The sequence below is a fragment of the Sus scrofa genome, chromosome 11, assembly GCF_054392235.1.
Source record: "Sus scrofa isolate SSC_HxYL_T2T_F1_AM1 chromosome 11, Sscrofa_HxYL_maternal_Yorkshire_Landrace_v2.0, whole genome shotgun sequence".
Taxonomy (NCBI): domain Eukaryota; kingdom Metazoa; phylum Chordata; class Mammalia; order Artiodactyla; family Suidae; genus Sus; species Sus scrofa.
Window position 1 is genome coordinate 67,532,087 of NC_139393.1, and position 25,806 is coordinate 67,557,892.

At 36.1% G+C, this 25,806-nt stretch overlaps 1 long non-coding RNA gene across 5 annotated transcripts in view; it reads right to left on the reverse strand.

Annotated features, from left to right (window-relative positions):
• The window catches only part of LOC102165694 (uncharacterized), a 134,763-nt gene that overhangs the window by 99,297 nt on the left and 9,660 nt on the right, over positions 1 to 25,806 (reverse strand). For 2 of the 5 annotated variants that reach the window (XR_014820108.1, XR_002336726.2), the window contains exon 2: positions 15,632 to 15,735. This is a non-coding gene — a long non-coding RNA (uncharacterized LOC102165694). Of the gene's footprint in view, positions 1 to 15,448; positions 15,518 to 15,631; positions 15,736 to 16,825; positions 16,988 to 25,806 lie in introns of those variants that run through there. The other 3 variants (XR_014820110.1, XR_014820109.1, XR_014820107.1) reach the window with 3 other exon arrangements.

The following is a 25,806-nucleotide window of genomic DNA, read 5'->3' on the forward strand; positions in this document are numbered from 1 at the left end:
TAGACCCCAGTGTCCAAAGTTCTAGTTGAGACCACTTCCACTGCTGATACTACTTTTTCCACTTTTAAAATTATTGAACTATTCTTCAAGATTCTGAGAGAGATACAAATTTAATCTTTCCCCACCTTTTGATTTTTTAACTGATGCAGTTATATCAAAAGTTAAATGATTTGCTTAATCTAATTACCAAAGTTGACTGGGGTAAATTACTTACCAAATTATTAGAAAGTTTACCTTCTTCACTATAAGCCTGACTTGAAAGTGAGGGGGGGGAAAGTATGGACCACCCTCCCTTTCCTCCCAGAAGTCAGGCAGTGTCACCAGCCCCCCTCAGAGAAGAGACTCATGTGTCACCAACACACCAACCACTTTGAAGAGAATGCTTAACATAAAAAGTCAAGTTTTATAACTAAAGTGGAAGACATACAATGTTCTGTCAATTTCCGCTATACAGCAAAGTGACCCAATCATATATGTATATGTTTAGTAAATCAACTGTAATAGAAAAAATAAAAATCTTATTAAAAAATAAAAAAGCAGAAGACATACAGTCAAGTCAATGAAAGAAATGCAAAATACTGAAATAGTTAATTTTGTCCTGGATCTTGTCTTTGTTATTTACAGAATAAAAAAGTTAATTTTCCCTGCTTTAATTTCAAGCAATTTATCAATTTAGAAAGAATTAACTCAAAGAATAATTACAATTTCTCTACACCTACAGAGGATAGTGCTGATATAAGTAACTTTGTCCAAAAAATAATCAGATAAAACCAGGTACCTAAATTATTTCCTAAATTGGTACATCATTACCATATATTCAAAACATTACTGGCAAACATCAGATCTGTAAGTGAGTTTTTCTATGCACTCTTATCCATTGTAGTGACTATTGTGTGTGGCTTTGGCTTGGTTTTTGGTTTAGGCCTGGCAAGTTTTGACATATTTGTAAAAGCCATTCTACGAAGTTTACATATGTATCAGTTACTATAAGTTGGGTGTATATCTGAAGAAGATAAAAACTCTAATTTGAAGACATATGCACCCCAGTGTTCACAGCAGAGTCATTTACAAGACATGGAAGCAACCCAAATGTCCATCGACAAAGGAAGGGACAAAGAAGATGCGGCACATATATGTAATGGAATAGTAACCATTAAAAAAAGAATGAAAAAATGCCATTTGCAGCAACATGGGTGGACCTAGAGATTATCATACTATGTGAGATAAGTCAGAGAAGGACAAATAACATTTAAAAACCATAAATCTTAAATATGATAAAAATGAAATTATTTATAAAATAGAAATAGACTCAAATAGAAAATAAATTCATGGCTACCAAAGGGGAAAGAGGAGGAGGACGGATAAATCAGGAAATTGGGATTAACAGATACCACACTACTATATACAAAAGATAAACCACAAGGATCTAATGTAGAGTATAGGGAATTACATTCCATATCTTGTAATAACCTATAATCAAAAATAATCTGAAAAAGAATATATATATATACACACATATGTATAACTGAATCACTTTGCTGTATAGCTGAACTATTATAAAACAGCTATACTTCAATTTTTAAAAAAGTTAAAAGTAAAAACACATAGTACATGATGGACTCTTTACAAACAAATCTTAATGAGAAAATTAAAAAAATATTCTACAAATATCTTTTAAAGGATATCAAAAAAATCAAATTTTGTGCTTTTTGATCAGTTTGAATAGCATACATGGGCTAAATGTACATTTTAAATTATTTGGTAAAGCGTCCCTTCCTACAGAAAAGAGGTCTTTCTTAAATAGGTGATTTTTAATCATTTAAAAATTAAAATGAAGAAATGTTATACTTTCCAGTGATAAAACTTCACACTCTATTTCTGTAAAGTTTGCTTCTATCTGCAGGCAAAAGTTGCATTATTTGTTAGAGGAAGTTATGAAAGGAATAATTAACTTTGAGAAAAAAAAAAGAACTGTAAATGTGAACAAAATAATACCCCTTAGAAAACAATCACCTCATGATTAGAGCCATTCTGCAGAAATTTAGTTCATATATTTGTTGTTTTTATTATATGCAGACATAAAATTATCTTTGAAATGGAATCTTTTTTAGTCTCCTTCAACATTAACCTCTACTGCAGAAACTTAAGCCTAATGTGAGAGTTGAAACTCAAATCAAGTTTCACCTGCTGTGTGATTTGGGCAGGTTACATAATCCCTCTGAACTTGTTTCCTCATCTATAGAAATGAGATGTTAATAATAGGAATTACCTCATAGCATTGTTGTGAGGATTAAAATAAATCAATACACAGAAATCCTTGAGAAGAAGGTCCAGCACAGAATCACACTATATATGTTTTCATTATTATTTTTCTCAGTGCTCAGTAAATATTTGTTGAATTAAAACAATGGCTAGCAGCCCTAATCTGGTCATATAGCACAGAGTATTCTCACACTTGATAAATATGCAAGGTCGAAGACAATAAGAAGTTCAGAAATTCATTCCAGAGGATGGTCTTTGCAGAGCAAGAAGTGGTTGTGCCATGCTATCTGAGGGCCTCTGAGAACTCCACAGCGTTCCCACAAACTCTGCTCTAGTGCCTGAAGCCCATCCAATAAGACTTTGGTGAAACCACTGAACGTTCATTTGGGAAAAAAAAAAATTAAAGAGTGGAAAGAAGATATTACATATTAAAACAGAGGCCAACACTTAGAACAAGATGGGGAAATAAGATAATACCTGAGACTTTAGCCATATAGTTTATTGGATTGGTCAACTGGTTACAAAGAGTCAGTGGGGTTCTACCAGAGAAAGAACAAGGAAGCTAACAAGAGACTGCCCGCAGGGCTCTATGATAAGGTAGAGGGAATAAACTGCCTACTTAATTTTTTCAAGGGCTGATCTACCTCTTTCATCTCAGAATGCCGTCAATACTACTTTAAAACAAGAATTTTCAACTTCAGGTTTTATGTGGTAGTACATCAAGCTTTTGAAGTCACTGACAAAAAGATCTGATAATGTTCTATGGGATGACACTTCCATTATCCCACAAAATAAAGACTTTCTTGCTTTAAAATAAATAAATAAATAAAGGTTCCATGCTTCAAAGGGAAAGCTAGTCTCCACCTAACCCTGGAAGTCTCATGTAGGCTGTGTGCAGAGTACAAATTGTAGTGCAGGACTTAGTGGGGATCCATGTCACAATGAGAGAGCCTGACATGGGATTACCAGGGCAGGGATAGCTGCTATGTAACCTTGACCTGAAACATTCAAAGATGGAGAAGATCTTAGGAACAGCTGGTGTGCTGAGAGACACAAATGGCACCAGGTTTTAGTACACACCTATTCAACCAACTGCAGAAAGTTCAGTGCCATAGTATTATTTTGAGTTCCAAGGTTTGGGTTAATATGCTTCGCGTGTGCGTAATAATGGGAACTAAAAGCTGAAGCTATGTAGTCACCCTTTGATACTTTTACTAATGAACATTATATAAATTTGAGGTGAGGTCTGTATGAAATATCCCTCCCCTTCCTTCCCAAACTCTGATAAGATATAGAAATCAGACTAATGGAGACTAAAGCGCCAATTCTCATAGCTAAAAGCTACATTGCAGGACATGAGGCAGGTGTGCTGACAGATGGCTTATAAACACCCATGTGAATTTCCCTTTCACACTTCCCAGTCCTAACATGTGGCAGAAGCAAAGTCAGCTCCACTACTCATGGGAGAAAGACGACTAGAACATACTTTCTCTACAAGGAGACAGTTCTCCCCCACAATAGAAAAGAGTGAGGCAACCATGCCAGTTCTTTTCCTCTCCACTGATGAACTGGAGAACTACTCATCTTTATATAGAGAGAGTCCAGAAAAAACACCTCTGGCATGTGGTTTTCAGCGAGGGTGCAGATATATTCCCAGGGACCACTGGCAAATATTTAGCAGATAAATGCCAGACTTGCTGAACATCCTACAAAGCACAGGGCACTCCCAGGTACTGAACAATTATCCCATCTCAAATGCAACAGCACTCCACTTGACAAACGCTACTGGGGACCCTTTGACAGGGAAACAGGAAGAGCAAGGATTGAGTGACCCACAGCTTTGCAAGCAGACGTGCGCAGTTATACCTGTGGGACCACAGTTAAATTCATGTGAACTCTTACTTGCTTTTTAAAAAATTTAAAATATAATTTTCATTCAGCAGTCATCACCCTTTTTAGTGACAGTTCTGAGACATCACCACCACTATGACCCAGAACAATTCTGTCACCTCCAGAAATCCCTTCATGCCTTTTGACATCAACCCTTCCTATCCTAAGCCCCTAGCAACTACCCATCTGTTTTCTGTCCCCAAAATTTTGCCTTTTCCAGAATTCCATAGAAATGGAAGCACACTTTTGAATCTGGCTTCTTTCGCTTAGCACAGCACATTTTGAGATGCGTTCATGTTATTGTGTGTATCAGTGTCTGTTCCTGTTTGTTGCTCTGTAGTGTTCCACTGTGAGGATGAACCACAGTTTGCTTATCCGTTCCCCAGTTGAGCATTTCATAGGAAGTTTCAGCCTTTAGAGATTTAAGTTGCTGGTAAAATATATATCTTTTAAAAGCCAGATCCAAACCTGAACTTGATACATCTCTTCCCGTATTCTGTCCTAGTCTGAAGACAACTGGTGACACAAAGCTCTTTCCTAAATAGTCCAAGAATCCTTTCTTTTTTTTTTTTTCCTTTCTTTAATTTTCTTTCTTTCTTTCCTTCTTTCTTTCTTTTTCTTTCTTTCTTTCTTTCTTTCTTTCTTTCTTTCTTTCTTTTTCTCTCTCTCTTTCTCTCTCTCTCTCTCTCTCTCTCTTTCTTTCCTTCTTTTTCAAAGGCAGCACCTGCAGCATATGGAAGTTCTCAGGCTAGGGGTCACATCAGAGCTGCAGCTGAGGCCTACACCACAGCCGCAGCAACACAGGATCTGAGCTGCATCTGTGACCCACACTGCAGCTTGTGGCAAGGCCAGATCCTTAACTCACTGAGCGAGGCCAGGGATCAAACCCACATCCTCACAGATACTATGTTGGGTTCTCAACCCGCCACGACATGACAGGAACTCCCCAAGAATTTTTTCTAAACTCCCACATCCAGTTGCAAGTAGAAACATATTGCTGACCCATCCTTCTATGGATCATATAGGATTAACCTGGAAATTGAGGCTTGTGCTTATTAATCACTTCCTAGGCTTTCTTTTTAATGGTTTCTGCGGTTCTTTGTAGATTCCACACTTCACTCCCAATGTGCTGGCCATTTTATAGCTGTGTCTTATCAGTCTAGGAAGCAGCTCTACTGCCACTACCGACAGTCATGTAGCTTGCCCTGCCCAAGAGATACAATATTATCAGATAAAAATTGTCCAATGGCAAATATATATACCCTTACATTGATTAGCTGATTTATGTTTCTGAATCTTACTGTGAATGTCATTATAATGCAGGAAAATATAAGCATTTCCAACTCAGAAAAAGTGAACTTTTGATTTTCTTATGTGAAACTTATGTTCTTTTATAGAATAACTCATGGGACTTAAAATATAAAAAATTGAGAACTACTGGTTTAGAAAATAGAAAGTCAGCTGGGCAGTAACCATTCCCTTTCATGTAATCTCTGGTCAGCGATTGCAGGATTTTAAACCATGACTTCCTATAAACTTAGTAATTGTCCCAAACTAGTAATAAAGTGTATTACATTTTTAATAAAGATTTTTCTAAAAGTATAATATTAAGGCTATTCACTCATCTGGCATAGATAAGATTAGCATCATCACTCTCTAAAGTGGTTAAAGTAGTAAACTAAATTAAGGAAACAGGCTACACAGAAGTACATTTAGAAATAAAACACAAGACAATTTTGGTTCAGTAGTTACCATCCTGCTAGGCCATATTTTTTTGTAGTTAATAATTATACACTCCCTCTCTTATACTGTTTATGCATTTTGAGCCATCAGTCGTTCAAAATGATTGTTTGAAATATATTTTTGAAAATTGGCCTTTGCCTCATTCATCACATGTGATTTTTCAACATACCCAAGAGTGGAGAAAGGAGAAAGAGAAGGGGTGAGGGGGAGAAGAAGGGAGAAAGAAAAGCAAGAGGGAAATTTTAAAAACATTATTGTGAAAATCTGGATACAGATGAATATCATGTTAAATAGATGTTATTATATAAATAATCCATTCTATCTGTTAAGAGAAAGAAAAAAATAAAATCATTATTGTTTATGACATTCTAGGATTGTCATAATATTTATGCTATAGAAGATTCAATGTAATAACAAAGGTAGCCACATAAAACAAGGTTAGCACCAGCTGACAAATAGAATTGAGAATAAATGAATCTCTGGTAGATTATTTTAAGTCTAGGAAAACAATTTTCTATTTAGCTTTAACTATTTGTAATTTTCTAGCTACCCAATTCAACCTATTCAAAAGAAATATGCTTCCAATGCATACCTATAATTCAAATATAAACCAGAAGAAACTGGTATAGTCTATGAATTCTATTGTCATTTTATTTAATTTCTTTTGCTTTATTAAGCACATCCTTATCTAGCTTTTAAAAACCAATTCTTTATCCAGGATGGCAGTTTCAGGAATTAAGTAAAAAGTCTCTGCGTATTTCTTGCTTAAAATTTCAACTGGACTGTTTTATGGTTTCTAAAGGGTAATTCAGCCCAATCTCATGCACAATAATGTGGGTTTTTTTTTTTTTTCCAAGAGAACTGATATTTACGTGCTTTGCCAGTTTCTCAGAAACCACAACTATCCCAATCTCTATAAAATGAATAGTAAAAGGTTATAAAACCGTCTATATTCTATCTCTAAGGTCAAATGAAAATATTACAGAAGTCTTGGGGTATATAAAAAAGTTGAGAAATATGTAAAAAGTTGGTCAATTTTCTTGAACTTCTTTTCCTTCAGATATCCAATAGTGAACACACAGTGGTTAAGCAGACATTAAATAAGCTGAGAAAACCTCCAAATATTCAAAATTCACATTTTTCCCTCAATCCTAAATTCCTCTGAGAACTGCACTTCACTTGGAAATGCTTGGGAATGCAGCTCCTAATTCCCCTGAAGAGAAGTTTCTTTCCATTTTTCCTCAGCCACGAACTAATCAGTCTTAATTGTTCCCAGCTGTGATTTCTTCTCCCCGGGGTTTCTTCCTGCTGGTACCAAGCAGTACAAAATCATGCAATTTTGTTAAATTCCAATAAATACATGGGAGCTTTGTAGAACCTAATTTACTGTACAAGAATTCAAAAACACTGGAACTATCAAGTAAACTTTCACTAAACTTTGAAAGCTGACCGTATATTGAAGAATACTCCTTTTCAAAGAGGTGACAAGGTGTTGAACAATTGAAAGTTATATTTTTTATCATTAGATTTAACAGAATATTATTTATATTTCTGTGTGTAATGTGTGTGTATGTGTGTATATTTGTATGCATATATATTAAATTATTTGTGTTATATGCAAAATCTTTGTAAATTTAGATTTTTACTGAAATTATCATTTTAGCAAAAAGACATGAAAAATGGTTCAAAACTACATGATGTTATCTAGAAACAAAACACTTTGTGATGATACCAAGAAAGTGAATTAAAATAAAAAAACATTGCCACATTAAGGCCTTCATAAAATGAAATAGTTGGATCTCTCTTCCATTTTTTACTATCTCAAAAACTGCAAACGAATATACAATTTTTTTTCAATTTTTTAAATCCTAGTTATCAGAAGTGTTTTAAAATGATACGACCTGAAAAAGAATATCAGAATTTTATGGTTTTTAGTTTATTCATGCTGCAAACTGAACCATTTAGCTATTTTTAATTAATTAATCTCTAGTAATTATTTTCACACAAGGATAGAAAAAGAAGCAACAACAACAAAAACAATTAGAATAAATTAACTACATCTGAAAGTGATTGAAGACGTGACTGTGGGCTTTTTTATTAAAACCAGTGAATCCGAAGTTTCAATTAATGAACCACAATTCATGGCTGTTAGCTTAACTAATAAACTTTGTTACAAGGCAGAAAACTGAGGGTAATGAAGACAAAATATCAAAGCTTGAGAACAGGTTACCCTTGGCAGAAATTGTGCAAGTTTAAAGTACCTAAATAAGAAAGTGCATAAAACATTAAGGAAACTAACAATAATAATTGTTCTTTTGCACCTACGGTCTTAATGAGCTCACCTTCTATTACAACAACATAAGGTTTATTTGTGCTCAAAATAGTAGGTACATAGCATTAACATACTGTAATACATACATAGCGCTATGTAAAGTACTGTAAAATATTACCGTAAATAATGAGAAAAGACCAAAAATTTTTACATATTTCAGGGCTATATGGAGAATTTCTGAGGTAATTTTTATTTCTGAAAGTAATTTTATAAATAGTAATTCTATAGCTAAACATTTGCTATATTTATATTAATTGCCATGCTCTGAAAAGCCACTGGTTAGACAGAAATCAAATCTAGAAAATCTAAACTAAAAGAAGGATTGGATCATTCATGCTATGCTAGTGCTCCCACAAAGGACACAGAAGGTGGATAAATTACAAGCTCCCACAAAGGACACAGAAGGTGGATAAATTACAAAAGTCATTTATTTAAAAGATCATATTACTGCAGAAGCAACTAAAACTGGCAATGAATAAAGTGGACATGGAAGGACCATGGAGAAGTGACCTAATGATCTGGACCCATTCTTTCCAAGGAGGTAGAGAGAGATTTGTTAATTCAGAGCACCAGGAAGAGGAGAAGAATATAGCTGGGCCTGGGCAGGGACCCACTACTGGGAAATCAAACCAGTAAAGTGTTCAGTGGCTGTAGAGCACTGGAAAAACAAGACTGTAGAACTGAGTAGCCTCAAGCAGATAGCCTGTTTCCTCCAAAGACATGCGCTGAATTCTAACTGCACAGGAAAGACGCAAAATAGCTCAGCCAAAAACCTCTGAAACTTAAAGCAGACTTTTCTACAATGTTGTGATGTTGGAGGGAAAAGACCCTTCAGATGAAGTGGTTCCAGTGAACCCACTTCAGGGGAAAGTCTTGGAAGGAATGGTGTACTGTTGATCCAAGGCTGTATTTTCAATTTTTTTTTTTTTTTTTTTTTTTTTTAATGGGGAAAGGAAGACATTGAGAATCCATTCTTGCCCCTGGCAAAGGACTGAAGTTCAGACAAACCAGCAGAGACTTTAGTGTTCACAGAGGGTAAAGGTAACAAAATTGAAGACTTAAGGGCCTTTATAGACATTTGCTGATTTATGAAGATGCCTGAAGAAGGAAATTATAAGTAATGTCACAGGATTTTCTTCATTTGCTCATTGCAAAGGACAGAAACATCATCCAAGGATAGGGATCCCAAAGAATAATTTAAAAAATTGGGAGTCCTGGTTGTGGCTCAGTGGGTTAAAAACCCAACTGGTAGGCATGAGGTTTCGGGTTCAATCCCTGGCCTCACTCAATGAGTTAAGGCTCCAGCATTGCTGCAAGTTGTGGCATACATCACAGGTATAGCTCCGATCTGGCTTTGTCTTGCTTCTTTCATGAAAGATAACCTTATCTGGTGTTTCTGAGGTTTTTTATCCACAATGTGTAGCATTTACTCAAAACCATTATGTATGTCGCAGATGTGGCTCAGATCTGTGGCGTAGGCCAGTGGCTACAGCTCCAATTTGACCCCTTGCCTGGGAAATTCCATATCCCGTGGATGCACCCCTTAAAGGACCTCCCCCCAAAAAATGCAAGTCTACGGTCAAAGACAAAAATCGAACCAGAACGAGACAAAGTTTATCCAAAATCAATTCAGCTTAGAAATGGAAGAATAAGGTGCAAAGTCCCCTTTTCTGTTTGCTAAACAGAGGCAATTGTCATGCTTCTTTCATGAAAGATAACCTCATCTGGTACTTCTGAGGTTTTTTTATCCAAAATGCGTAGCATTTACTCAAAACCATTACATACCAATTAACTGATTACCAAGAAATTCAATTTTAGAAGATGATCCATTTATTGGAGTTAGCAGCTATGTGCTTTAAAGTAATAATGATTACTATGTTGATTAAAAAATACATAATCAAAAGTTAATCCTATAACTGATAATATGATATCTAAAATTAAGATAGCATTGGTTGTGTTTACTGCCAGATTGGACAGTGAAAGACAGAATTAGTAAAGTGGACGAGAGGTCAAAGGAAAATATACTAATTGAAGTAAAGGGAGAAACAAAAGACTGGAAAATCAAAAAAAAAAAAAAAAACATAAGAAGCATGTCAGTCCTTATGAGAAGGTATTAAACATGTGAACTTGGAGAAGAAAAAGAATGGGATAGAAGCAATATCAGAAGAAACAATGACTGGAATATAACAAAATTAATGGAAAAGATTGATAAACATTTTCAAGGAATGCTACAAAATCTGAAGCAAAATAATTGCATAGCAAGTCATATGTAGACACATTGTGATAAAACTGCTGAAAGCAAAGATGAAGAAAAAATTATTAAAAATAGCTCTTGAAATAAGACCCAATGCCTTCAAAGGAGAAACTTTAAAGTGACAGCAGATTTCCAACAGAAGTCAGAGAAGCCAAAAGACAAAAGCATGGTGTCTTTAACATTCATAAAAATAAATAACAACCAACCTCAAATTTTATGCCCAGTGAAAATGCCCTCTAAAAATGCATATGAAATAAAGTTGTTTTCAAGCAAATAAAAGCTAAAGCACATTGACAGAACACCTTCACAAAAAGAAATACAAAAGGGAATTCTTTATGAAAAAAGAAAAATGATCTCAGGCAAAATATAAAAGCAAGAAGAAGCTAATAGTACCAGAAAGAATGAAAAAGATTAGAAAAGGTTTTAAAAAGTGGGCACATACAAGCAAATATTAATGGTACTAAGTAACAGTAAAATTTTAGAAGTTGAAAAATGCATTGACATGTCCACTAAATGCAATTTGGTATCCTGAATAAGATCCTTAAATAGAAAAATATTATCAGATTAAAAACTAAGAAAATCTAATACTGAAAAAAGTATGTACTTTCATTAATAATATATCAGTCTTGTGAAATCAGTATTGTAAACTTGTGACAAAGTTATTATAATTATGTAAGATGGGGGCAAAATGGGTGTGAATTATACAGAAACTCTGTTACATCTCACAATTTTTCTATAAGTGTAAAACAAAATGTAAATTTAAAAGTTTATTAAAATATATAGAATTAAAATGAATGACAGTAATAATGCAAAATTTTGGAAAAATATAAGTTAGCACTAACTAAAATTCTAGCATTATCAAGAGAGTGATAAAAATAATAATTTAATGTAGACTAATAAAGATGCAGGAGGCATCCTCTAGAGCAATATTGTGTAATAGCATTTCCTGCAGTGAAAGAAACGTTTGATATCTGTACTGAAAATACCTTAACCTCTAGCCAGAGGAGACTATTATCCAGTTGAAATGTGGCTAGTGTGACTAAAGAAATAAAATTTTAATTTTATTTAAATTTAAATTGCCACCTGTGGCTAGCAGCTACCACATTGTTCTTAGAAGAGAAAAATTAAATAATAAAAAATTATATTTGATGAATTAAAAGCAAAGAAGTAGAGAAAATTTAACATAATACAGGTGGTAATACAAATAGTAAAGTGGTTGGTATAAACTCAACCATTCAGTATTTCATTAAAAGATTTTGGACTGAGTGCTCCAAATAAAAGACAAATTACTTGCTACTTACATCCAGCTATATACTATTTATGAAAAGGAAAACACTTTAAATACAAGGACACAGAAAGTTTGGGGGGAAAAAAGGATAGGAAACACATACCAACCAAATGAACAATAATAGAAGATAAATGATAGATACATAGATCGATAGTGTAGGTCTATCGATAGCAGTTAAAGCAGATTTTAAGGCAAGAAAGATTCCCACAGATAAAGAGGGATATTTCAAAATGCTGAAAGATCAGTTAAAACAAGGACATTATAATCCCAAATCTATGTGTATACAAAAACATAGCTTTAAAAAATATGGGCAAAATTTGACAGAAATAATGAAGATGCACATCCTCAATCATATATGAAGATTTTAACGCAGATCTCTAGATGGCTGGCAGAAAAATCATACAAAAATAGTAAAGATATAAAATATATCTTAACAAACTTTATCTAATTAGCATATGTAAAATGTGTTAGAGCATTAGAATTAACATTTATTTCAAATACTTATGGGCTGTTTAACAAAATTGGCCATAATCTGGGCCATAATGAAAGGCAACACATTTTAAAATACTGAAATAATTCAGAGTATGTTCTGACATAAGAAATAATTACCAAAGACACATCAGTGAGAAAAAGACAGACAAACTAAGAGGAAAATAGCCTAATACCAATAGAAAAGAAAGCCACAAAAAAGATTAAACAGACATTTATCGAATATATCGAAATGCCTAATAACATATAAAAAAGTACTCAATATCATTAGACATCAGCAAAATGCAATTTAAAACCACGAGAGGCTTTTATAATTACACAGGAATGGTTAAAATGAAATAATAAAAGACAGTATTAAGTGTTAGCAATGACATGGAACAAATGGAACCTGCATATACTACCAATGGAAATGTAAGTTAGCACAACCGGTTTGGTAGAATGTTCAGTACAATTGTATATAAGCCATATACACGCATCCTCTTGTAACACTGTAATTTCATTCCTAGTTATACAAAGAACAGAAATTTGTACAGATGCTTATCAAAACGCATATGCCAGAAAGGTCACAGCAGGACTATTCCTAGTAAACTCAAGCTGGGGAAAAAAGAAATCCATCAGTAGAATGGATAAATAAATTATGGTCTAATCATGCTATGGATTACTATAGGGCAATAAGAAATTAACACATTAAAACTACATGTGATAGGAATAAACCTCAAACATAAAATGTTGAGCCAAAAAAGCCAGATTTAAAAAAATATATATCTACTGTGCGATTCCATGTAAATAAAGATCAGGCGAAACTAAGCTGTGTCAGTTTTAAAGGCATATTGATTGGAAGGGTAAATCAGGAAGCTTCTGGGATGCTGGTAGTATTCTATTTCTTTATCTGGGTTCTGGTGTTACCAATGTGTTTATTTTGTGGAAGTCCTTTGAGTTATATAGTCAGCTCAAAGATTAGTCTTCTTTTTGTAGGTATGTATGTTTCACTAAAATGTTCGAGCTGAATTTTGAATATGGAGGTATTGATTGGCAAGATATCTTTTGAGAAGTTGTCAGCCTTTGTTTAATTTATTTTATTTATTTATTTGTGTGTGTGTGTGTGTGTGTGTGTGTGTGTGTGTGTGTGTGTGTGTGTGTGTGTTTTGTCTTTTCAGGGCCACACCCGTGGCATATGGAGGTTCCCAGGCTAGGGGTCCAATGAGAGCTGTAGCCGCCGGCCTACGCCAGAGCCACAGCAATGCCAGATCCAAGCCATATCTGTGACCTGAACTGCAGCTCATGGCAACACCGGATCCTTAACCCACTGAGTGAGGCTAGGGATTGAACCTGAGTCTTCATGGATACTAGTCATTACCGCTGAGCTAAAACAGGAACTCCCTGATTCTTTTTTTTTCTGTCTCAAGAAATAAGTAAGTGATTCCCACATCCTACCTTCAGGTCTCTGAGAGGTGAGGATGGTGGTTGGTCAGAGGAGAACTGAGCCTCCAGTTCCATAGCCTCTTGTTTTCATCTCAGCCCTTTTCTTCTCAAAGCCCAAAAGCACTGATTACCTTCTGGGCTTGAGGGTATTAAAGCAGAGCTTCATTCTATACCTAGAATTTCCCCCACCCTTGACATCCATCCCCATCCATTCATTCTGGCCTAGCCCACCAGATGCCTCTCTCATCCATGTAACTCTCCATCAGGAACCCTTCATGTCCCTCCTTACCTCCAGGCCCATCAGTCTGTCGTCTGTTTCTGTATATCTGAACCCTAATTATATATAGTGTTCAAATTCTTTCTCAAGGGACTGGTGGGGTCCTCATGAAACAAGCAATGTTCCTGAACATTTTTAAGTTAAGAATACCCTTAAGTATTGTATAAATTAGGACACATCTCTGCCAAATGTCAAAAAAATTACTCTCTCTCTCTATCCACAAGTATATCAAAGTCTCAACTTTGTACTTTCCGGGATACCAAAATAAGTGTCAAAAATCAATTTTGCAGGGCAGGCAAGAGATAAATCAATGCAGAGAGTTGTAAGAGCAGCATCTTAAATTTCAGTCCAAGATTAGCCTGACATAAACAAAGGCTGAATGGACAACTTCTTCAAAGATACCTTCCCAATCAATACCTCCAAAGTCAAGCGTCAGTTCAGTCAGGAGTAAGTGACAGCAGGAAAGGAAAATTTGCTAAGAATGCCCTCCCACCCCCACCTTTGCGTGGCGTTTTTAAGCCTCTCCTCTTCTCCTATTTTGGCTAGACATAGTGATCAGCATGAGAGTTTTTCCAAAGGCCATCAATTTGAACTGCAACCAGTGATGAAAAAAAAAAACCTAAGAAATATTGAAAATCACTCACATTTGTCTGCTGAGATCTTCCTTTCTTGATCTCTATGTGGCTACTTTAGATGTTCTTGTTCATCTAAAATAGTGAATTGGCTCCAGAAAATAGCGTTCATTTATAGATATCTTTACCTTCAGCTCCAGTTTTAGGAAAACACAGTTTGTTCATGGTAGGTTAAGTTTGGGGGTAATAGAAAGTCCCCAAAATCCCAGTGGTTTTTTTAAAAAAAGTTTTATTCCTCACTTAAGCAAGTTGGCAGTGGGTCAGGCTAATGCTTTGGGGGATCTGTTTTCTCTGCAATGGCTCAGGATCACACCTCCAAATGAATATTTTCTTCCTTGACCACATGGCAAGGGTGAAAGTGCTGAAGAGTCTCAAAATTAAAGGATTCATCCTGGGAGAAACATGGGTCACGTCTGCTCATGTTCCATTAGAACTATAAGTCGTGGCCACACATCACCTTAAGAGGCAGAGCAGTGCCATCTCTCCCTACAGTCTTGTCCAAAAGAAGGCAAAAATGAACTAGCAGTTAAATAAAAATATGCTGTTACTAATGCTTTATACCAGTCACCCAATCTGGACCAAGTTTTAATGTTTAAATAATATAAAGGAGAAACAATCAACACGAAGAAGGCAAACAGTAGGTAAGGAAAGGAAAACAGGTTCCCACTCTATTAGGAAATCAATTTTGCCTAGTTTCAGAGAACACTGACTTGAGAATTCTGAAGCCAACCTTCCTAGCTCAATAGAAAGAGTGACTTACCAGGTAAATGACATCAGCTAATGAGCACAAGAATGAGGAGTATTGCAATGTCATACACCAACTATTACCCCAATTCCAACCCTCTTTTTGTATACATACTTTTGCATGTCCTCAGGAAGAGCAGAGTAGATTTTTTTCTGCCCTTTGACTTGTGGTTGGGTCTGTAACCTGTTTCAGACAATTGCATGTGGCTAGAAGCGTGCAATTTCTGAGCCAACACCTTAATGTCCTCCTGTGTTTCCACTTGCTCTCTCACATCACTGCGTTTTCCAGAGAACATACCTTAGGTGGTGCTGTGGTCCCCAAGGAAGGATGAGAGATACATGAAAGGAAACCATCCTGGTCCCCACAGCCTGAAGCAGAGCTGCCCCAGGCATCCTGTAAGACTGAACAGAGAAGCGAAGTCACCAAGCTGAGCCCAGCCTACACCAGCTGAACATCTGCCAACCTTCAGAGGGGGCAAGAAATGTTACAAATGATTGTTGTTTTAAGCCATGGAATATCTGGGTAATTGGTTTTGCAGCAAGAATTAATCAATATATGATACATGCACCAGCCACTGGCCATTCATAAATTACAATGGATGAAGAAAAAAGAAAAACAAGAACCTAGAAAAAAAAAAAAAAAGGTGGGAGGGAGATTGCCATACAAATGAAAAGTAGTCTTGAGGATTCGGAAAGAAAAATAAAAATGAATATATTTAACATGACTATTTTCTTAATAAGATACATGAACTAAGAGTACATGTTCTAGGGAGTTCCCTAGTGGCTCATCAGGTTAAGGATCTGGCATGGCCACAGCTGTGGCTCTGGTTACTGCTGTGGTGAGGGTTCAGTCCCCTGGCCCAGGAACTTACATATGTCATGGCACAGCCAAAAGAATTTTTAAAAAGTGTATGTTCTGGCATGTGACTGCATTTACATGAAAAATTTTCAGTTACAAAAATTTCACGTTTTTACATAAGATATGATTTTAACTTAAAAAAAATCAGGAAAAAATGAAATTGGAATAGACCCAATGATATACATGAATTCCAATAATAATCAGTTTATGAAATTATAAACTTGAATATGATGTTTATTACAAAATCCTTCGGTATTAGACTGAAAGAAATATCTGCCTTTTGAAGGAGGCGACTTCTAGTAACACAAGATAAAGCATTAGTTCAAAAACTATGGAATTCAGTGACTTAAAAAATACATTAAAATGTAAACACATTTTCAAGGTAAACCTCAGAACAATGATTTTTCAAATGAGATAATGAAATATTTAAGAAAGCTAATTTGAAATATATTTGAAATGGAGACTGAAGTCAAGCAGGTAGCCAGGCCCTCACTGATATATGCCAAGCAAATACTGATTTGGCAGAATAATGAGTCCAACCCAAACTGTGTCTATTTTCTTGAAGAGGAAGAGGTGAAAGCAAATAAAGAGTAGTAAGAGGCTTAGGAGTGTGTAGGATCAATAGTTGATCACCTGGTCATAGTGACCCCAAGCAGCATTTTCTTTCATTGATGTTACTGAGAGATTTGAACTCAAGTATTCTCAGCTTCACTTGCATCAGAAACACTTTGGATACTTTTTCAAATACAGGTGCCCAGGCACCCCCCCCCCAGACTCCATTGGTCTGACACTGGTATGTGTTTAAAGATCCCTATGCCATTTAAATTGTACCCCAAGTTAATAATCATCTCTTCTGTGACCTATCCCGAGTACACACAAGTCAATTAATGATTAATTACAGTTGCTAAATCCCCAATCCCACGCTGTTCCCTGTCTCATTGCATTCAACCTGATTGGGTCATGTGCTCTGATTATCAAAACCGGAGGAGCTGTCACATTATTAAATATTTACAGAGTAACACAGTGATATTTTGGTAAAGTGCATCTCACAGTTGTTAAAGTGGATTACATAGCAGACAAAGGCAAAAAGTTATTAGTTAACTCCCCAAAGAACCTGCTGTATCTATAGAAATGATTATGTATGCAAAGAAAAACACTACTTCCCAGTTACATGAAGCAGAGTACATGTTTATGCTGAGGAAGGGACTGAAAAACAGAAACGAACTGTTGATGTATCGGGTTCAACTTGTGAAAAACAAATACATTTTAAATATAGACAATATTGAGCTATACTTACAGGTGATTTATAAGCAGACACAGAAGCAATATTAGCTGAGTATCAATTAAAGTCCAGCTGTAGGAGCTAGGTATGTGGAATACAAAAGGGCACAGGAGAGACTTTTAGCAAAAGAAAGAAGATGGGAGGAGGGTAGAAAAGTTGGAAGGAAGGGAGGGAAGAAGAAAAGGAGGAGGAGTGGAAAGGATGGTGGGAGGAAGAGAGAAGGAACAGGAAAATCAATTTGGGGGGAAATCAAGCAAATAAAAACAATGGACCCATTTCAAACTTAGTATTTGCCAACATCGCTGCTTGACTGAAGTGACCACAACAGAAAAGTCCTTTAGAAGCTATTTTCTCTAAACAAAATGATGTGCTTGCAGCTCTAGAACATCTCTAGTGCTAAGTGCAACCTACAAAACATCAGCTGAAAAATAGGCAGTAAGATGCTGAGCAGCTTTAAGAGGAAAAAAATATTCAACAGTTAAGGACTGTGCTCGGCTGCCCCTGTTTCTCTTCAAAAGGCAATCTGATTATAACTCTCCCAGATTTGGAAGTTACTCATCTGTCTGGGCGGGGGGCGGTGGCGGGGGTTGGGGGGGAGTTGATCAGCCCTCTCCCACCAGCGCTGGGCAGATGATAGAACAAAAGGGCAGCAGACAACAGTGAGCCAAGGCAAACAGAGAGGACAGCGAGAGGGGGGGAGGAGAGGAAAGCAAATGGTTACAGAAGCATTTTTTTTTATGCCAGAAATGTAAGAGTGCCTTTGTTATAAAACACAGGCGTTGATTTCCTGTTTCCATAACTTTGTGATTGGTGAGTTATTTTTACATTTATCTTAATGAGGTTACACCCTGCTCTGAGATTTCATAAGTCATTTTCCTGCCTATGAAACAAACAAAGTATTCTTCTCTCTGATGTGGTTTCTTCGTTGACCTTGGGATGGCTGAATAAGAGAAGGGTCCGGGTTACACATTAACCTCTGTGCCTGAGAGTGTGGGGGGAGAAGGAGTAATCAGGCTTTGCTAATGCTGAGGAATTCTTTCTTTTTTTTTTTTTTTAAATAGTTATTTCCCCAATAGCTGAGGAATTCTTTACCTGTGAGACTCAAAAGGCTGTGTTGTTTACTGTCTTTAGTTTGTACCCTGAAAAGTTACAAAGGACCAGAAAGTAAGCATTTCCTAAATTGTGGAGGGAAAATTCTCAAAAAAGTGTAAATACATATTTGGCCTTGAACAACGCATCTTAAATCAAGTCTGACAAAAATCTGGTGTGGGTGCGTAAAAATTAATGGAACATGATTCATTGTGGGCATCAAATATTCAAATGAATAAAGAGCATAGCCAAGGAGACACAATTATTTTATTCTTCAGTTATTACCTGCATGCTGCAGTGGACAGAGGAATTTGGAATGTATCCTTTATTGCTGCCATGCTGCTTTGGGCACTGGCTTGGGAATTAAGGATCCATGCCTCTACATAATGATATATGATTAGCACTGTGAAAGTAATTGAACTCTTCGTTCTAGACAATCCCTTGCAGTGTCAGCAAGAAGCTGGAACAAACTGTGTCATTTAACAGAGTTATACTGTAAGTGAGAAACACCTCTGATCCCTGCACAATTAACTTGCTAATAATTTTTTAAGTTCTCAAGATGAAATGAGAGAATTCATATAATAGCCCATGTAAATTTGCATCTGAGAAATAAAGCAGTGCAAAGGCACTAAGAGGGATGGGAAATTTAAGGAAATTAACAATTGTTCTCTAATATAATAAAGACAGGTGTCAGGCTGTTAAAAGGATGATTGTTGTAACTGGAGCAGCTGAGGATGGTAAAATGCACAGCTGTTGTAAAAATTAGTTGTGTAGTAACAAAGAATACTACTTATTTTGCTGTGCACACCACTAAACCATGTTACAAGGAGCTTATATAAAGTATCCCAGAAAGTGAATAATAATATCGACACCTGTTTTACATGATAAAACCCTATAACTCAAATCAATGATATTGACACCAATTTTACACAATAAAAAGCTGTAACTCAAATCATTCACTAAAGTTTGGTGCCTTCAAAATCTCAGCACACTGGCTTTATTATTTATGGAGTTTCTTAATTTTCTTCATTAAGTGTTTGAAATATCTTAATAATCACTTTAAAATAGTAATAATATAATTGCATTAGGTTGCATTAATTTCAGAATGATCAAAATTTGAAAGTAATATGTTCTCTTTAAAGCTCATTAGTTCTAAAGACCATTTTATTCTGGGAATTTAGTTTTACCAAAATATTATTGTATTCAGTGCGGAGTGATGAATTATATTTCACGTAATTCTGTAAAATCTGATGAGGTTTCCTCTTGGATTAGGATTGGTCTATATTTTTTTCAATCTGAGTCACACTGACCTTTAGGAAAAAAAAGAGTTTGTACGTATTCTTAAATGGAAATTTTGTTTCAACAGCATCTAATTAATTAACATCCTCTTGTACAACAGAAAATATAGAGCAGAAAGAAAAAAAAGTATCAAAATAGAGATGTGTCTCTATATATATGGATGCCTATGGTATTTATTTTTTAAAAGAATTGATGAATGAAAATTATTCCAGTCACTCATTTACAGCTTTCAGGAGAGTGTGCATTCCTTGGTAGCAGGGATCTGGGTTTATTCAGTGAGGCTTTTGCTCATAATGTTTTGTTTTGATGAATTGTAAATTTTTTTCACACCTAAGTCATTGCCCTCTCATGTGGATCCATTCACATTGTCAAGTGGCTGCTAGTTCTGCCAAATATGTAAATTGAAAATTAAAATAATCAACATATTGGAGCTGATAAATTACTCTGAGAATTAATCTCAAGCACCATTCTCATGCAACTTTGGAAACTTTTCTAGGTTTTATAAATGCTTGATGGCAGACTAAATAAACAGTTAACAATGTTAAACTGACCAGACACAAGTTATCAGCCAGTAATTTCTTGTTAGTGATCAGAAAAGTTTTGTTTCTTCCTTGGATAGATTTAAGTAGAGCATTCATCTTCTCTTATTAAAGTTAGTTTGATATTGCAAAAGCCAAGTGTTTAGAATTTAATTCTTTGGGTTTTTTTTCTTTTTATCTTTCTTTTTTTGTCTTTGTGTCTTTCTAGGGCTGCGCCCTGCAGCATATGGAGGTTCCCAGGCTAGGGGTCAAATCAGACCTACAGCTGCCAGCCTATACCACAGTCACAGCAACATGGGATCTGAGCCGTGTCTGTGATCTACACCACAGCTCACGGCAACACTAGATCCTTAACCCACTGAGCGAGGCCAGGGATTGAACTGCGTCCTCATGGATACCAGTTGGGTTCGTTAACCACCGAGCCATGAACAGAACGCCTCTTTGGGTTTTTTCTGCCTTGTTTTTGTTTGCATGTTTTGGATTTTACTGGAATGAGGTTACTATGCAATTAAGTTTCTACTAGTATTTATTAACTACTGGTTCATTGAATTTGGATCCAAGGTATAATAAACATGAACACTTTCTGGCTGGTTCCCTTGCAGATTAATATTTGAAAAATCAAACAGATCAATGTGAAGTAATGATGAATTTTTATATTACTGAACTGTTCTTCTTATAAAGAAGGAGAAAGCATTATATTAACTCTGTAAAGAGCATTATATTAACTCTGTAAAGGAGAAAGAGCATTATATTAACTGTGCAACTCTTTCCTTTACAGTTAACTTTTTCTCAACATTGCTTACGGTTTGGTTGAACTTTTTCCATCCTTTCAAGAGCAGCCACTTTGTGGATTCCAAAACCTTAGCAAAATTTTGCTTATAAGAAACTGGGTAAACTAATTTAATGAAAAATTCTATTGTTGCTGCTGATGTGGATGCCTGTCCAGGATATAGCTTCAGAGTGACATCAGCATTTTGAAGTGGTGAATCTGGTCACAGCATATTTAATAACATACTGTAATTGGTTGGCTTTTCCATTATCTCTGCCACTGAGATATAAATCAAACTTCTCTAAATATTTTGTTTTTCATTAAAGTAACTGTCTCTTGAACAAATGAGCTGAAATTCTTAGATAAGTTTATAGAAATATAAAAATGTATGAAGGGGTTCCCGTTGTGGCCCAGTGGTTAACAAATCCGACTAGGAACCATGAGGTTGTGGGTTCGGTCCCTGGCCTTGCTCAGTGGGTTAAGGATCCGGTGTTGCCGTGAGCTGTGGTGTAGGTTGCAGACATGGCTCGGATCCCTTGTTGCTGTGGCTCTGGCGTAGGCCGGCGGCTACAGCTCTGATTAGACCCCTAGCCTGGGAACCTCCATATGCCGCAGAATCGGCCCAAGAAATGGCAAAAAAGACAAAAAAAAAATTTTTTTAATATAAAAAGTAATAAAAATGTATGTAACAAAAAAACTATTATATTCAGTTCTAGAATTATGACAAATCCCAAAGCATAAAAAAAGCATGAAGCTGGGCCCTAGAAGCCAGAAAATTTAGGATTTAGATTATGTATTATGTCAGCAACAGAGAACATGGTGAAATTTCCATAGTTCTTTATCTGTCCCTTACCTTCTTCAAATGTAGTAATTGTTTATTTACCTTTTCTTCCTTGCTTTCTGCCTCATGTCTATATCCAAAACTATGCCAATGGCAAAAGAGTGGGCTTTTGTTTTTCTTATGGTTCTATGCCCTCCAATGTCTAACAGATTGCCTTTCATTTAAAGGGTTCACAAATACATTTAAACAAATTGATCAGATGAACACCCATGATTCAACACTGTAGTATGGAAGTCCAAGATAATGCACAGAAACCAACAAAGAAGAAGGTATTTATAAGCAGTAGGGAAAATAAGCAGGAAACAGCAGAGGCTTTAAAAAAATAAAAAGAAGCAAGCAGACAGCTTTCAGGATGGTTGCAGCAACTGGAGAATCCAGACAAAGTGAGAATTCATCTCATTCAGTACTTGAATATTAGTCAAGTGCCAGGCTGCATGGTGAACACTGGGTGACAGCAACGAATGTGACAAACATCTCTGATCTCCTGCAGCTTATTATTTAGTGGAAAGCATAGTGAAGGAAATAAACATTGTTTTGAGTAGATAGTAACTAGTGGACAAGGGGTGGGGTCATTCAGGACTTCTAAGAATAAATGATATTTATTCTGAGACCTAGAAGTTGAGAAAAAAAGAATGACCATTCAAAAAGTGGGAAGAAATACATTCTGAGCTGAGTGAACATGTGCCAAGTTCCTGAAAGAGAGAAAACCAAATGTCCAAGAAACCAGAAATAAAAGCCAGTGAGGTCAGAGGAGTATGTGAGAGGGAATTTGGCAAAAGATGAAGTTGGAGAAAGAGGCAGTGGGAAGATATGCAAAGGCTTGAAAACCAAGATAAGACTCTTATTCCAAGTGCCATGGGAGAGTTTGACACCTACTCCAAATGCATCAGAGGTCATGATCTAATTTAACTTAAAAACTTTTCTTGCTGCCATGTGAAGATTAGATTTAAGGGAAACCAGAGTGGAAGTGGGAAGGCTAGTTAAAGGCCATAGAGGTATCTCTGAAGTGAGACGATGGCAGCCTCAATTTGAGCAATCACAGTCAAGACAGGGAAAAGTAGAGCTCTTTGACTGAATATCCTTTGCTGAAGCATTAGATAGTGCAGATGGGAATAAGGAAAGCAAGGAACCAGGGCTGACCTTTAGAGAAAATGGGTGAAAGTTAATGCATTTGCTGATACGGTATTGCCTCTCCAACAGAAGGGAGGGAACACCGAGGTTGGGTGGAAGAAGGAATCAGGAGTCCACTTTTAGTTCTGTTCAAGTGGAAATACTTCCTAGAGGGCATGTCTGTATATGTGAGTTTGGAGGACAAAGGACATGTCTTGGCTGAGATATTAATGCGGAAATCACCTGCATAATATAGTATTTAAAGGAATGAAAATGTATGAGATCATCCAGAGAGAGAAAAGACAAAGGCAGGAGTTCCTGCTGTGGCACAATGGGTTAAGGAGCCCTCGTTGCCACAGCTGTGGCTTAGGTTGCAGCTGCAGCTCAGATTTGATCCCTAGCCTGGGAACTTCCACATTCAGCCAAAAAAAAAAAAAAAAAAAAAAAAGGTCAAAGGTAGAGAGATCCACGTGCCACCAGCAATCGGAAATGTCATGAGAATCCCTTCAAATTAATCTGTTTCTGCCCAGACCTCCTAGATTTTTCCATCTAGAGTCAGCTACAAGGAACTAGGCATGGTCTTTATAGGATCCTCCAGTGGAAACAGGAGACTCATCCCTAATCAACTGAGGGAAATAGGTAACTGGAAATTAATATCAGGTGTTAATAATTTGAAATTTCTGTTTTAGTGCCCCCAACAGACCTTTTGATTAAGAAATATCAAGCGACCTAAGACCAAAGCCTAGGCTGCAACCTAAGAAGGAGGAAATCTTTCTTCCATGTACACATTTGGGTTATATGCCAGTCCTATAAAAGCTTAAGATTCCTGGCCACCTTCAGTTATAATTACTAATGAAATATTGATCTTCTATGCCCCAAGGCACATACTCTCTTTCCCATTCCCCATTGTGCATGGTTTTCCTTCCTGATCAACATCAAATCTTAGGAATAGAACCAAAGTTAATTCTGATATAAGTAAAAATAAGTGATAACTTTGAAATATTGCTGTTCCCTGTGAAACTTCCTTTACAACACAAATTTGGAAAATTATGTTGGCACTGAAAACATTAAACACAGAAATAAAGCCTTCAGTGGTGGGATTTCAGGGGATTGTATTCAGGAGTGATTAAGAAAGATGGAGGAGAGAGAATGGGTTTTAGGCTACTATTGGTAGTATTAACAAATGCAGTGAAATACCCATTTAGGAAGCAGAGAATATAGATTTGGCTAAAATGCATTTCTTAGATATCATATCCCCTTCATTGATTACAAAGCATAGGTACCCTGACCCAATTGAATTCTGTATTAAAAATTAAAATGAAGCATCAGTCTTTTTTTCCAACAAATTTTTTTTCATAAAGAACTGAGAAGTATGTCCCTCTTGATAAAAATAACAATAATGATGCTTAAGGTTTGTTTTGTATTTATGTATTTATTTTTCTCATATGAGAAAAAATGAAATTTTTTAAATGCCTCCAGCACCCTTCCGCTTAGGAGAAACAAAAGCAACACACACTGCAAAGTACTGGATTTAAAAGTAGAGCAGAGGCCCTATTATTTGAAACACAGTTCAAGGCAATGCAGACAATAAAGCCATTGGCTGGGGTAAAATTTAACTGACCCTTTCAAGGTTGAAAGAGATCTTCAATCAAAATGCTTGCTCTGTCACTAGAGGAAGAGCTCTGTATTGAATTGATTTAATAGTAAAACTTACTGAAATCTCTCTCACTGGGTAAACAGAGACTAAAACAAAAACTACAACAATAAAAAAAGCTACCACAGTTGTGGTAAGTAGACTTGTTGAGCTGCATATCTCTACTTCAAAGGATACACAGATGAGAAGATTTTTTTTTTTAAGTAAAACAAGTCATAGTGACAAAAATTTTCTTTAGGAATAATGTGATTCCTTCCTCCTGTTGCATTAAATTTACTCAGTTATTGTGGACGCTTTTCACCAGACTTTAGACATCTCCTATGTGATATTTAAATAAAGTCTGGTGTTTTGGACACAAAAGGATATTTATGGTTTGCTGTAGTGCACTTACTGTCCATGTCACTGACCCACCTTGAGGGCTGAATCCACGAGGGAATGTTTTCCTGCAGTAAATGCGGCGCAGTAAATATGATGCTAGCTTGTTCTTCTTGGGAAACGGAAAACAATTTCTTTGGAAGGTGAGGCTATGATTTTCATCCTGGTGATGTATCTTTCAGGGGCTCTGTTTTGTTTTTCAAGCTCTTGACCACTTTAGTCACAATCACAGCAGATGCACAGGGCTGTGGTTTTGAACACGCTCAGATCAGTGGGTGGTTTGAAATGATTTGACAAGCTGAGACCAGTGTGTCTTCTTAGTTTTACAATGAAAAACAACAGCAAGGATGACTGTATTTCTACTGCGTCTCTCTGGGAGCAAATCTGATTGCTGCACAAATTCCTCTTAAAGAAATGTTAATAGAAGACGTAATTCTGACACCTCCAATTGTGGGAAGTGAAGTCAGAGGCCACACAACAAACCTAGCGCCATTATTAATTTCACACTTGAGTAGAACCACACAGTTAAGCACTCACTGCATGAACTCAAACTACAGCACACAACTGGATTTAGTGATAACCAAAAAGGAAAGTTGAATTTAAAAAAAAAAAATGAAAACTACAGAATTCAAACCTATCACAAAAAGTCTTTTTGA